This window comes from Mus caroli, unplaced genomic scaffold, assembly GCF_978045245.1.
Source record: "Mus caroli unplaced genomic scaffold, Mus_caroli_1 scaffold_5, whole genome shotgun sequence".
Classification (NCBI taxonomy): Eukaryota; Metazoa; Chordata; class Mammalia; order Rodentia; family Muridae; genus Mus; species Mus caroli.
Window position 1 is genome coordinate 54,905,340 of NW_028227260.1, and position 12,341 is coordinate 54,917,680.

At 37.2% G+C, this 12,341-nt stretch overlaps 1 pseudogene; it reads right to left on the reverse strand.

Moving 5' to 3' along the window:
- Positions 1-1,420: 1,420 nt before the first annotated feature.
- Positions 1,421-1,957, reverse strand: LOC110286348 (pyruvate kinase PKM pseudogene; annotated as a pseudogene).
- Between the last annotated feature and the right edge of the window lie 10,384 nt (positions 1,958-12,341).

The window sequence follows — 12,341 nt, forward strand, 5'->3', positions numbered from 1 at the left end:
ATTTTAGATTCAGTTATATTGTTTTTTCTACACTGGTTAAATGTGAGGATGACATATGTTTCTAGAATCATCTATATTACTTTCAGATTTCTCAAATTCTTGCAATATAATTTTCTATAATATCCTACAATGAACCTTTGGAATGTATTAATGTTTATAGTAGTATTTTATTTTCACATCTAATTTTTAAAAGGCATCTTATATTTCTTTTGGCTAGTGCAGCTAGGTGTATACATAACTTTTTGTTTTTATTCATTTTATTATTAAAATTATAGTATAGTTAAATTTTCCCTTTTTTTTCCCTCCTTTCAAATCGTCCTATGTAGCTCTATTTGCTCTCTTTCAAATTCATGGATTCTATTTTCATTAATTGTTATTATATCCATATGTATTTATACAAAATCTGCTCAGTCTATACAGTGTTCCTTGTATGTGTGTTTCCAGGCTGATCATTTGATATTGGGTAAATCAACTGGTATGCGCTTCCTGGGGGAAAGATGTTTCCTATTCTCTGAATTTCTTAGTTACCTCTAGTTCTGGTTCTTTCCCTGTCTTCTTTAGCATATCTTTTTTTTTCTTCATCTGTCTTTATTGACATTCAGGTGGGCACTATAGAAGCAGGCCTGGAGACACTGCAGAATACAAGGTGGAGAGGTAGAGATGGAGTGTCTACAGTGACAACAGTAGACTGGGAATTCTCTGGACAACTTTCCACAAGAGCAAAGTACACAGATATGGCACTGCAATTTTGTGATAAAGTCAGAGGGTTTCCAATCTTGCATTTATCCTTCACCCCTGGCTCAGTTAGCACCCTGAAAAATAACTGGGCTCTGTTGCATATTTCAGAGCCATTAATTTTCTCTGGTGCTCCAGCCTACCAGCACCACATTATGGCCCAGAGTGAGCACTACAAGCACTGCTGGCCTAGTGGATAGGATAGGGGATGGGAAGGAACAGGGACTTGAAGAGAGGTTGCAGTGGGCCATCAAGGTACAGACACTACAAGTATGGTTTTGGTGAAGCCAGAGCCACGGTGCCACCCCAACAGCACAATGACATTGCCCTTTTTGAAGAAGCCTTGGGCCTTGCCAACATTCATGGCCAAGTTTACATGAAGGTCAAAAAACTCAGCCCAGGCATCCTGGACCACATCCTACACAGAACAGGGGAAATGTCACAATATAGAAAGGCCTAGTGAGCAGTCTGGGGATTTTCAATCACAACAATGATAGGAACACGAGGATTGAACCTAGCCACTTGGTAAGCACTCCTACCAGACTTGATGAGCACGATAATGGCTCCACTGCAACACTTGATGGAGGCCTCCAAGACTCCCACCACTGTAGCTTTTGTGGGGTTGATAGTAAATGAGTGCCAGGCATCAGAGAAAGTGGTAGATGGCAGCCTTTTCCACTCTCAGTCAATCATCCACATAGACCTTGCTGCCCACCTCCACCACTTTGCAGATGTTCTTATAGTCCAGCCACAGGATGCTCTTGTCACACATTTCCATGTAGGCATTGTCCAGGGTGATCTTCAGAGTGACTCCCTTCTTCAGCTCTATCTCTGCAGTGCTGCTTCCCTTGATGAGTCTAGTCTGGATCTCAGGTCCTTTTGTGTCCAGAGCCACAGCAATGTGATGGTAGAGAATGGTATCAGATGTAAAACTTTCTGTGGCTGCACAGACATTCTTGATGGTCTCTTCATGGTACTCATGGGTTCCATGAGAGAAAGTCAGTCGAGCCACATTCATTCCAGTCTTAATCATCTCCTTCAGCATCTCCACAGATCAGAAATCAGGACCAACAGTACAAATGATGTCAGTGTTGCAGGCCATGATGGGTGCAGATTCAATGTCCAGGTGGCACATGTGTTCCAGGAAGGTGTCAATAATGGCTGCATGGATCTGCTGAGTCTGAATGAAGGCAGTCCCTGATTTGTTGTGTGGCTTCATCATGATTCCTGGGGTTCCTAAGGTCCTAGGGCATACTTAGGATACTGTTGCAATACCTGTAATGCAATGTCTGTAGATTCAGGAGATGTCACTGCTGTGCCAGCATATGTAATGTTACTATGCCAACATATCTAATGTTATTGTCCTTGTTCAGATCAAGTTTAAGAACTCATTTTGGTTAAACTTTGTTAGTGTAGCTTCTGCTATTACTAGAGAGACACTATCAGAAAAACTATCAGATCCCCTGGCTCTTACAGTGTTTCAAATTCCTCTTCTACAATGTTTCTAGAGTCTTCAGTATGGTATCCTCTGGCATTTTTAAAACAATATTTCATTTTTTTACCTCTCAATTTCTAACTGCATCTCATCTATCCTTTCTTTGTTTTCTGTGACTAGGTCTTTATCATTTTGTTTTGCTTTGTTTTGTTTTTTTAAGGAGCCAAGTTGTGACAGATTTTGTTAGTAAACACTTCTAATCTTATGTGGGAAAAAGAAGCAAGGACTAAGGAGATTAATGTCAGCTTTGACTGCATAGTATGTTTGAGGTCATCTCAGGCTACATGGAACCTTATCTCATAATATACCAAGAAATAAGTCAAGCCAAGCTGGTTGAACTTACATGTAAGATGATAGATTAGTAACTGAATCTTTATGACTCAATGAAGGAGAAGAACCAGAATTCTTAAGAAAAAAAATGCATTATTCTTTTGAGAGAAATACTCTAAGGGAGAATTAAAAAAAAAAAAAGCCAAAGTGAGATCTATGAAATTTTCAGTTGAAAAGGCACCAAGAATGGCTACTAGCTGATACTTAACCAAACCATTATTATGGTTATGTTTGGGTCAGCAGCAGATGGCAGCATAGTTTTACCCTCTCCTGAGCAATATGACCTCATGAATAAATGAAAATCTGACCAAACTGTAGTGGCACACCCTGGTACTATATACATAGTAGACGGAGAGAACTTCAGAATGGAGATCTGGCTATGGAAAGGGGGAAAAAAAGGTGCATTGAAGGAGCATGAGGTTTGGATAGGCAGAAGCAATTTAAAGTGAATAACCTGACAAAATACCCTGCCTTAGTGAGTGGAGAAAATAAATCTGAGATCTATCCAGGAAAAGAATATTTAGCAGCAAAAGTAAACAAAAGCTTTGTCAGGGCTCAACAGAAATTTCCAAGAAAACTGTATCATCACCAGTAGGCAGAGGCACAGTTGGAACTGGCATGTAGAATATCTGGGAATAGAGAATTTATGCAGAAAGCAGAGATGCACACAGTATTTCCTCAAACAAAGGAAGAAAGTGCCTACATGACACATTTGAATTGTTGAGGCCCAACTCTGTGCCTACCTCTCATTCTCCCATGCCTCGAGATTCTACTCTACAAAATATCCAAGAGCATAGGTGAAACCACATTAATCTAATGACAAGGAAACCCTGAAAGGTGTTTATCATGCCTTTCAACTCATTTTATTCCAAAATTCTTATTTACCTTTTTATGGTAATTATTTTAATTCAGATATGAATTGTCATGTTTCTATATTGGTTCTATACAGTTTTATCTAGCATGTCTCAGACTTCTAACTCATATACTTTTCTAAGCATTCATTATTTCCTCTCCCCCTTTTCACATTTTTTCTCTTTTTCCCTTTTAAATTGTTGTTTGTTTTACCTTATTCTGAAGAATGTTATACTTGCTTACTTCTTAATTATTATGACTCTTAGCACTTAAAGACTTTACCACAATTAGTATCATAACAATACACTTGCATCTTCTTGTAAGTATAATTTTCTTCTACTGAACATTAACACAAAGATGCTACCAAATTGTTGTATTTACTATTGTTGTTAGTTATTTTCTAAACAGTACAGGAGTACATAAATGTAAGTGAAGAAAATGCAACAGGACTAACATAAAATAAAACAAAAAGAATACAAGGAAAAATAAAAACCACAGGTTCCATTCCTGCCAATAGATATACAAAATATAAGAAAACAAACTATGATAAAACAATACACTATGACACATCTAAACTTCAAAACTCCTAAATACCAGGAAACAAAGATAATGAGACAGTTGAAATGGCAGGAAGAAAATGTGCAGCCCTGCTCTTAAAAAGTATCAAAAACCAGATAGAGGACTCATGAACAGATCAAAGAAATAAGGAAACAAATTTAGGAGCTAGATTACAATCTGACCAAAGTAGATGAAATACTGAACAGGTTGGAAGACAATTTCAAAACTTAGAGTAAAACTTGGACAATGAATTTGAGAGCCCAAAAAAGTACTAAATAGAATCTTAGAAATATAAGAATAGTGCAAATAAAAGTCACAGTAGAATGCATAATCAACTGACCAGAAAAGAGGGGGGGAAAGCAATAACAGAAACGGAGGACAAAAAGAAGACAATAGTATATATATATATATATATATATATATATATATATATATATATGAAGGAAATAATTGAACATGACCAAAATATCCAATTGATATACATACAAGTATTCAAAACTCTGAGACTATAGTGACAAGAAGGAACTGAAATAAATTGCAAATGCATGGAAAATTTATTCAATAAAAGTATAAGAGAAAATTTCTTAGATCTAGAAAAATAAATGGAAACACAAACTTACATGGAACTGAAAATCCAAGTTAGAATTGATCTATAATAGAGCATGACCAAAATATGAAAAATATCAAGCAAAGATGCAATATTAAAATAAACCATACAGGAAAATGTTAGTTGACCTACAAAGGCAATCACATTTGACTAACATTATCTCTCTTTTTAATCCCCAAATCCAGGAAAGCATATGATGATTTATTTCAAGCCTGTAGGTAAATAACTACCAACCAAGACTTTTCTAAAAGGCAATCTAGCCTGTAAAATTTATGGAGAAATGTGACATTTTAGGACAACCCCTGGCTTAGGCAATTAATGATAATCAAGCTAAAATGATACGAACATACTTAAAGGGATACTATAGACAGAGGAAATAAAAGACAAACTCATCTGTAATAAGTATCACAGTAAATAACAAATTTCATGAGAGAAATAGAAAAGAAAAACAAATCTAGATAATAAAGTATAATAAACAGAAACTTAAAACAAGCCATTAATATTAATACAAGACAAAAAAAGAACTCCCAATACTACAACTAACTATAACAATAATTTTAAGTATCCATCTCCATAACATCTTATATGAAAACAGCTTCATTTCATCACTTGATACACACAAACTAGCTCACTGTCTTAACAAAACTAAGATCTAGACTGCAGCAATAGCTCTGGTAAAGAGCACTTATTGCTTTTTCATATGACCCAAATTCAATTTCCAGCATCCACATGGTAATTCAAAACCATATTTATGCTAGCTCTAGGGTTATCTAAAAATGTCTTCTGGCATACCGGAAGTGCACTTACATACAGTGCAAGCTAAACATTCATTAAAATAAAATAACATGGAATGAATAGAAAATTATATCAAAGAAGCATATCATGAGCAAGGAACCACACAAAATAAGGATCACAAGAAGGAAGATGAGCTATCAATCAAATGGAAACTGGAATTCAAGATGGGATAGTAATTCTGATGTGTGGCAAAGTAGACACCAAGCCAAAATAGTCAAAGGAGAAAATAAACACCACTATGTATTAACAGTAGGAACAATTCCTCAGTAATATAAACCTAATATAATTATATATGAATCATTTTGATCCTCTTGATGTCAAAAATTAAAAGACATGAATGTTCAGGTGGGTCCTGACACTAACAAAAGGTGCCTTAAGAAGCCTATCTTCATCTTTTATGTAATTTTCTGCACAAACAAAAATAAATAAAGAAGTGTCAGGCTGAATTCACATGAAAGATCAATAGGAATAACAGATTTATTTTAAAAAATCTAACCAATATATACAAAATATATTTTTTGTCTTCCTCATCAGATCATCGAACTGGTTTTGGAATTGGTGGCATTGGTGGCATATATGTCACAAACCCAGTCTTAAGAAACACAATGGAATTGGAACAGCTGGGACAGAATCTTTCTGTCATCAGTCTGCACCCAGGAACTGAGGCTGATCCACACCCCTACACTGGCCCTGCCAGGAGAGAGCTCTTCTCCCAAGAGTGCTTTCAGTTCTGGACTCAGAGGTGAGATAACCACTTTGTGTCCAATAACTGTCTGTAGTAGGATGGCAAGGAGCAAGCACACAGGGTGCAGGAAGAGTGGAGCAGCTGAGACAGGTTCCATCCGGTCCACCATCTACACCCAGAGATTTGGGCTGTTCCAGAGCCCTCTGTACACAAGTTCTGCCAGGACAGGGCTGGTCTCGTGGGAGTGCTGACACAGGATTACAGACCCACAGGAGGAACAAGCTCCAGTCAGAGAAAGCAAGATCACAGAGATAACCAGATGGTGAAAGGCAAATGCAAGAATCTTACCAGCAGAAACCAAGGCTACGTGGCATCATCAGAACCCAGTTCTCTCACCACAGCAAACACTGGATACCCGAACACACAAGAAATGCAAGATGTGGATTTAAAATCACTTCTCATGATACTTATAGAGGATTTTAAGAAAGACATAAATAACTTAAAGACATGAAGGAAAACACATGTAAACAGGTAGAAGCCCTCAAAGAGGAAACCCAAAGTCTTTTAAAGAATTACAGGAAAACACATCCAAACAGGTGAAGGAATTGAACAAAACCATTCAGGATCTAAAAATAAAAATAGGAACAATAAAGAATTCACAAAGCGAGACAACCCTGGAGTCACAAAACCTAGGAAAGAGATCAGGAGTCATAGATGCAAGCATTACCAAGAGAATGCAAGAGATGGAAGAGAGAATCTCAGACACAGAAGATATGATAGAAAACATTGACACAACAGTCAAAGAAAATGAAAATTCAAGAAGATCCTAACCCAAAAAAATCCATGAAATCTTGGACACAATGAGAAGACCAAACCTAAGGATAATAGGAATAGAAAAAAGTGAATATTCCCAACATAATGGGCCAGTAAATATCTTCAAAAAAATTATAGAAGAAAATTTCCCTAACCTTAAGAGATACCCATGATCATAGAAGAAGCCAACAGAACACCAAATAAAATTGACCATAAAAGAAATTCCAGCCATCATATAATAGTCAAAACATCAAAAGCACAAAACAAAGAAAGAATATTTAAAGCAGTAAGGGAAAAAGTTAAGTAACATATAAAGGAAGGCCTAACAAAATTACACCAGAGTTCTCATCAGAGACTATGAAAACTAGAAGATCCTGGGCAGATGTCATACAGATCCTAAGAGAACACAAATGCCAATCAAGGCTACTATACCAATTAAAAATATCAATTACCATACATGTAGAAACCAAATTAATCCATGACAAAACCAAATTTACACAGTATCTTTCAACAAATCTAGGCTTACAAAAAATAATTAATGGAAAACTCCAATATAAAGAGGGAACCTACACCCTAGAAAAATAAGAAAGTAATATTCTTTTAACAAACAAGAGGAAGATAGCCACATAAACATTCCATCTCTAACAACAAAAATAACAGGAAGCAACAATTATTTTTCCAATATCTCTTAATATCAATGGGCTCAATTCCCCAATAAAAAGACATAGACTATCAGACCGGTTAAGTAAACAAGACCCAACATTATTCTACATACAGGAAACCTACCTCAGTGACAAAGACAGACACTACTACCTCAGAGTAAAAGACTGGAAAACAATTTTCCAAGCAAATGGTCTCAAGAAACAATCTGGATTAGCCATTCTAATATTGAATAAAATTGACTTTCAACCTAAAGTTATCAAAAATATAAGGAAGGACACTTCATATTCATCAAAGGAAAAGTCTACCAAGAAGAACTCTCAATTCTAAACATCTATGCTCCTAACACAAGGGCAACCACATTCATAAAAGAAATTTTACTAATGCTCAAAGCATACATTGCACCTGAAACTAATAGTGGGAGACTTACACACCACTCTCAGCAATGGACAGATCGTGGAAACAGAAACTGAACAGAGACACAGTGAAATGAACAGAAGTTAGGAAACGAAAGGATTTAACAAATATTATAGAATATTATATCCTAAAACAAAAAGATATACTTTCTTCTCAGCATATCATGGTACTTTTTCCAAAACTGACCATATAATTGGTCACAAAACAGGCCTCAACAGATACAAAAATATTGAAAAAAATCCCATGCATCCTATCAGATCACATCGAACTGAGGCTGATCTTCAATTACAACATAAATAATAGAAAACCAACATACATGTGGAAGCTGAACAAAACAATCATAACTTGGTCAAGGAAGAAATAAAGAAAGAAATTAAAGACTTTTTAGAGTTTAATGAAAATGAAGTCACAACATACACAAACGTATGGGACACGGTGAAAGCAGTCCTAAGAGGAAAACTCAAAGCTCTGAGTGCCTTCAAAAACAAAAAACAAAAAACAAAAAACAAAAAACAAAAAACAAAAAACAAAACAAAACTGAAGGGAGCATACACTAGCAGCTTGACAGCCCACCTAAAACCTCAAGAGCAAAATGAAGCAAATTCGCCAAAGAGGAATAGATGGCAGGAAATAATCAAACTCGGGGCTGAAATCAATCAAGTGGAAACAAAGAGTACTATTCAAACAATCTACCAAACCAGGAGCTGTTTCTTTGAGAAAATCAACAAGATAGATAAACCCTTAGCCAGACTCACTAGAGGGCACAGGGACAGCATCCTAATTAACAAAATCAGAAATGAAAAGGGAGACAACATAACAACAGAATCCTAGGAAATCCAAAAAATCATCAGATCCTACTACAAAAGCCTATACTCAAAACAAAATGGAAAACCTGGATGAAATGGAAAATTTTCTAGACAGATAACAAGTACAAAAGTTAAATCAGAATCAGGTAAACAATATAGCAGTTCCATATACACTAAAGAAATAGAAACAGTCATTCATAGTCTTCCAAACAAAAAACCCCAGGACCAGAAGAAGTTAGTGCACAGGTCTTCTACCAGACCTTCAAAGAAGACCTAATTCCAATTTCCCTCAATCTATTCCACAAAATAGAAACAGAAGGTAATCTACACAATTAATTTTTTGAAACCACAATTACTTTAATACCTAAACCACACAAAGACCCAGTAAAGAAAGAGAACTTAACAATTTTCCTTATGAATATCGATGCAAAAATACTCAATAAAATTCTCGCAAACAGAATCCAAAAACACATCAAAATTATCATCCTTCACAATCAAATAGGCTTCATCCCAGGGATGCAGCAATGGTTTAATATAGGGAAATCCATCAACATACTCCACTATATAAACAAACTCAAAGAAAAAAAAACACATGATCATCACATTAGATGCTGAGAAAGCATTTGACAAAGTCAACATTCATTCATGATAAACATCTTGGAAAGATTTAAACATAATAAAAGCAATATACAGCAAACCAGTAGCCAACATCAAACTAAATGGAGGTAAAACATGAAGCAGTCCCACTAAAACCAGGAACTAGACAAGGTTGCCCACTCTCTGCCTACCTATTCAATATAGAACTTGGAATCCTAGCCAGAGCAATAAGACAACAAAGGGGGATCAAAGGAATACAAATTGGAAAGGAAGAAGTCAAAATATCACTATTTGCAGATAATATGATTGTGTATATAAATGATCCCCAAAATTCCACCAGACTACTCCTAAACCTAATAAACAACTTCAGGGCAGTAGCTGGATAAAAAATTAACTCCAACAAATAAGAGGACGTTCTCTACACAAAGGATCAACAGGCTGTGAAAGAAATTAGGAAAACAACACCCTTAAAAATAGTCACAAATAATATAAATTACTTTGGTGTGACTCTAACAAAGGAAGTTAAAGATCTGTATGATACGGACGTCAAGTTTGTGAAGAAAGAAATTGAAGAAGATCTCAGAAGATGGAAAGCTCTCCCATGCTCATGAATTGGCAGGATTAATAGAGTAAAAATGGCTCTCTTGAAGAAAGCAATCTGCAGATTCAATGCAATCCCTATCAAAATTCCAACTCAATTCATCACAGAGTTAGAAAGAGTAATTTGCAAATTCGTCTAGAATAACAAAAAACCTAGGATAGCAAAAACTACTCTCAACAATAAAAGAACCTCTGGTAGAATCAAAACCCCTGACTTTAAACTGTACTACAGAGCAATTTTGATAAAAACTGCATGGTACTGGTACAACAACAGACAGGTAAATAAGTGGAATAGAGTAGAAGACCAAGAAATGAACGCACACACCTATATTCACTTGATCTTTAACAAAAGAGCTAAAATTGACCAGTGGAAAAAAGACAGCATTTTCAAAAAAGGGTGCTGGCTCAACTGGTCGTTAGCATGTAGAATGCGAATTGATCCATTCTTATTTCCTTGTAGAAAGCTCGCTTCTAATGGGATCAAGGAACTCCACATAAAACCAGAGACACTGAAACTTATAGAGGAGAAAGGGAGGAAGAGCCTCAAAGATATGAGCACAAGGAAAAAATTCCTGAATAGAACAGCAATGGCTTGTGCTATAAGATCAAGAATCAACAAATGGAGGGGCAGGGAGCGCCATCTTGGTTCCAGGACTCCTCAGAACTTAGGAAATTATCTGCACAGGTGAGAGTGTGCACCACGGAGGCAGACAGCTTCTGGGACAGGCAGGAGCCACAGAGCCACTGAGGCAGCACCCTTTTGGGGCCGCAGACATCCGGCACCCTCCCAGCTGGAGGACAGTGGTCCGCCCTGCACGGGAGCCCTCTGCCTCATGGGAAGGGAGCGCCATCTTGGATCCAGGACTCCGCCGAACTTAGGAACTTAGTCTGAACAGGTGAGAGTGTGCACCACAGAGGCAGACAGCTTCTGGGACAGGTGGGAGCCACTGAGGCAGCACCCTTTTGGGGCCGCAGGTGAGAGTGTGCACCACAGAAGCTGACAGCATCTGTGACCTGCCAAAGCAACACAGCATCTGGGAATGGTCCTGTTTTGGGCCTTCTTCTTCGGCCAGGAGGAGGTCCAAACACCAGATATCTGTGCACCTTCCCTGTAAGAGGAGAGCTTGCCAGCAAGAGTGCTCTAACCACTGAAACTCAGAGGAGAGAGCCTGTCTCCCAGGTCGGCTGATAGACGGTAATCAGAATCACCAGAAGAACAATCTCTAAACAAAGACAACTATAACAACACCAGAGATTACCAGATGGCGAAAGGTAAACGTAAGAATCTTACTAACAGAAACCAAGACCACTCCAAATACAAAGGCAGCCACATTCATTAAAGAAACTTTAGTAAAGCTCAAAGCACACATTGCACCTCACACAATAATAGTGGGAGACTTCAACACACCACTTTCACCAATGGACAGATCATGGAAACAGAAACTAAACAGGGAAACAGTGAAACTAACAGAAGTTATGAATCAAATGGATCTGGCAGATATCTACAGAACATTCTATCCTAAAACAAAAGGATATACCTTCTTCTCAGCACCTCATGGTTCCTTCTCCAAAATTGACCACATAATTGGTCACAAAACAGGCCTCAACAGATACAAAAATATTGAAATTGTCCCATGCATCCTATCAGATCACCATGGACTAAGGCTGATCTTCAATAAAAAAATAAATAATAGAAAGCCAACATTGACGTGGAAACTGAACAACACACTTCTCAATGATACCTTGGTCAAGGAAGGAATAAAGAAAGAAATTAAGGACTTTTTAGAGTTCAATGAAAATGAAGCCACAACATACCCAAACTTATGGGACGCAATGAAAGCATTTCTAAGAGGAAAACTCATAGCTCTGAGTGCCTCCAAAAAGAAACTAGAGAGAGCACACATTAGCAGCTTGACAACACACCTAAAAGCGCTAGAACAAATGGAAGCAAATTCACCCAAGAGGAGTAGACAGCAGGAAATAATCAAACTCAGGGGCGAAATCAACCAAGTGGAAACAAGAAGATCTATTCAAAGAATCAACCAATCAAGGAGCTGGTACTTTGAGAAAATAAACAAGATAGATAAACCCTTAGCCAGACTCACTAGAGGGCACAGGGAAAGCATTCTAATTAACAAAATCAGAAATGAAAAAGGAGACATAACAACTGATCCTGAAGACATCCAAAACACCATCAGATCCTTCTACAAAAGGCTATACTCAACAAAACTGGAGAACCTGGATGAAATGGAGAAGTTTCTAGACAGATACCAGGTACCAAAGTTGAATCAAGACCAGGTTAATGATCTAAACAGCCCTATATCCCCCAATGAACTAGAAGCAGTCATTAATAATATCCCAAGCAAAAAAAGCCCAGAACCAGATGGGTTT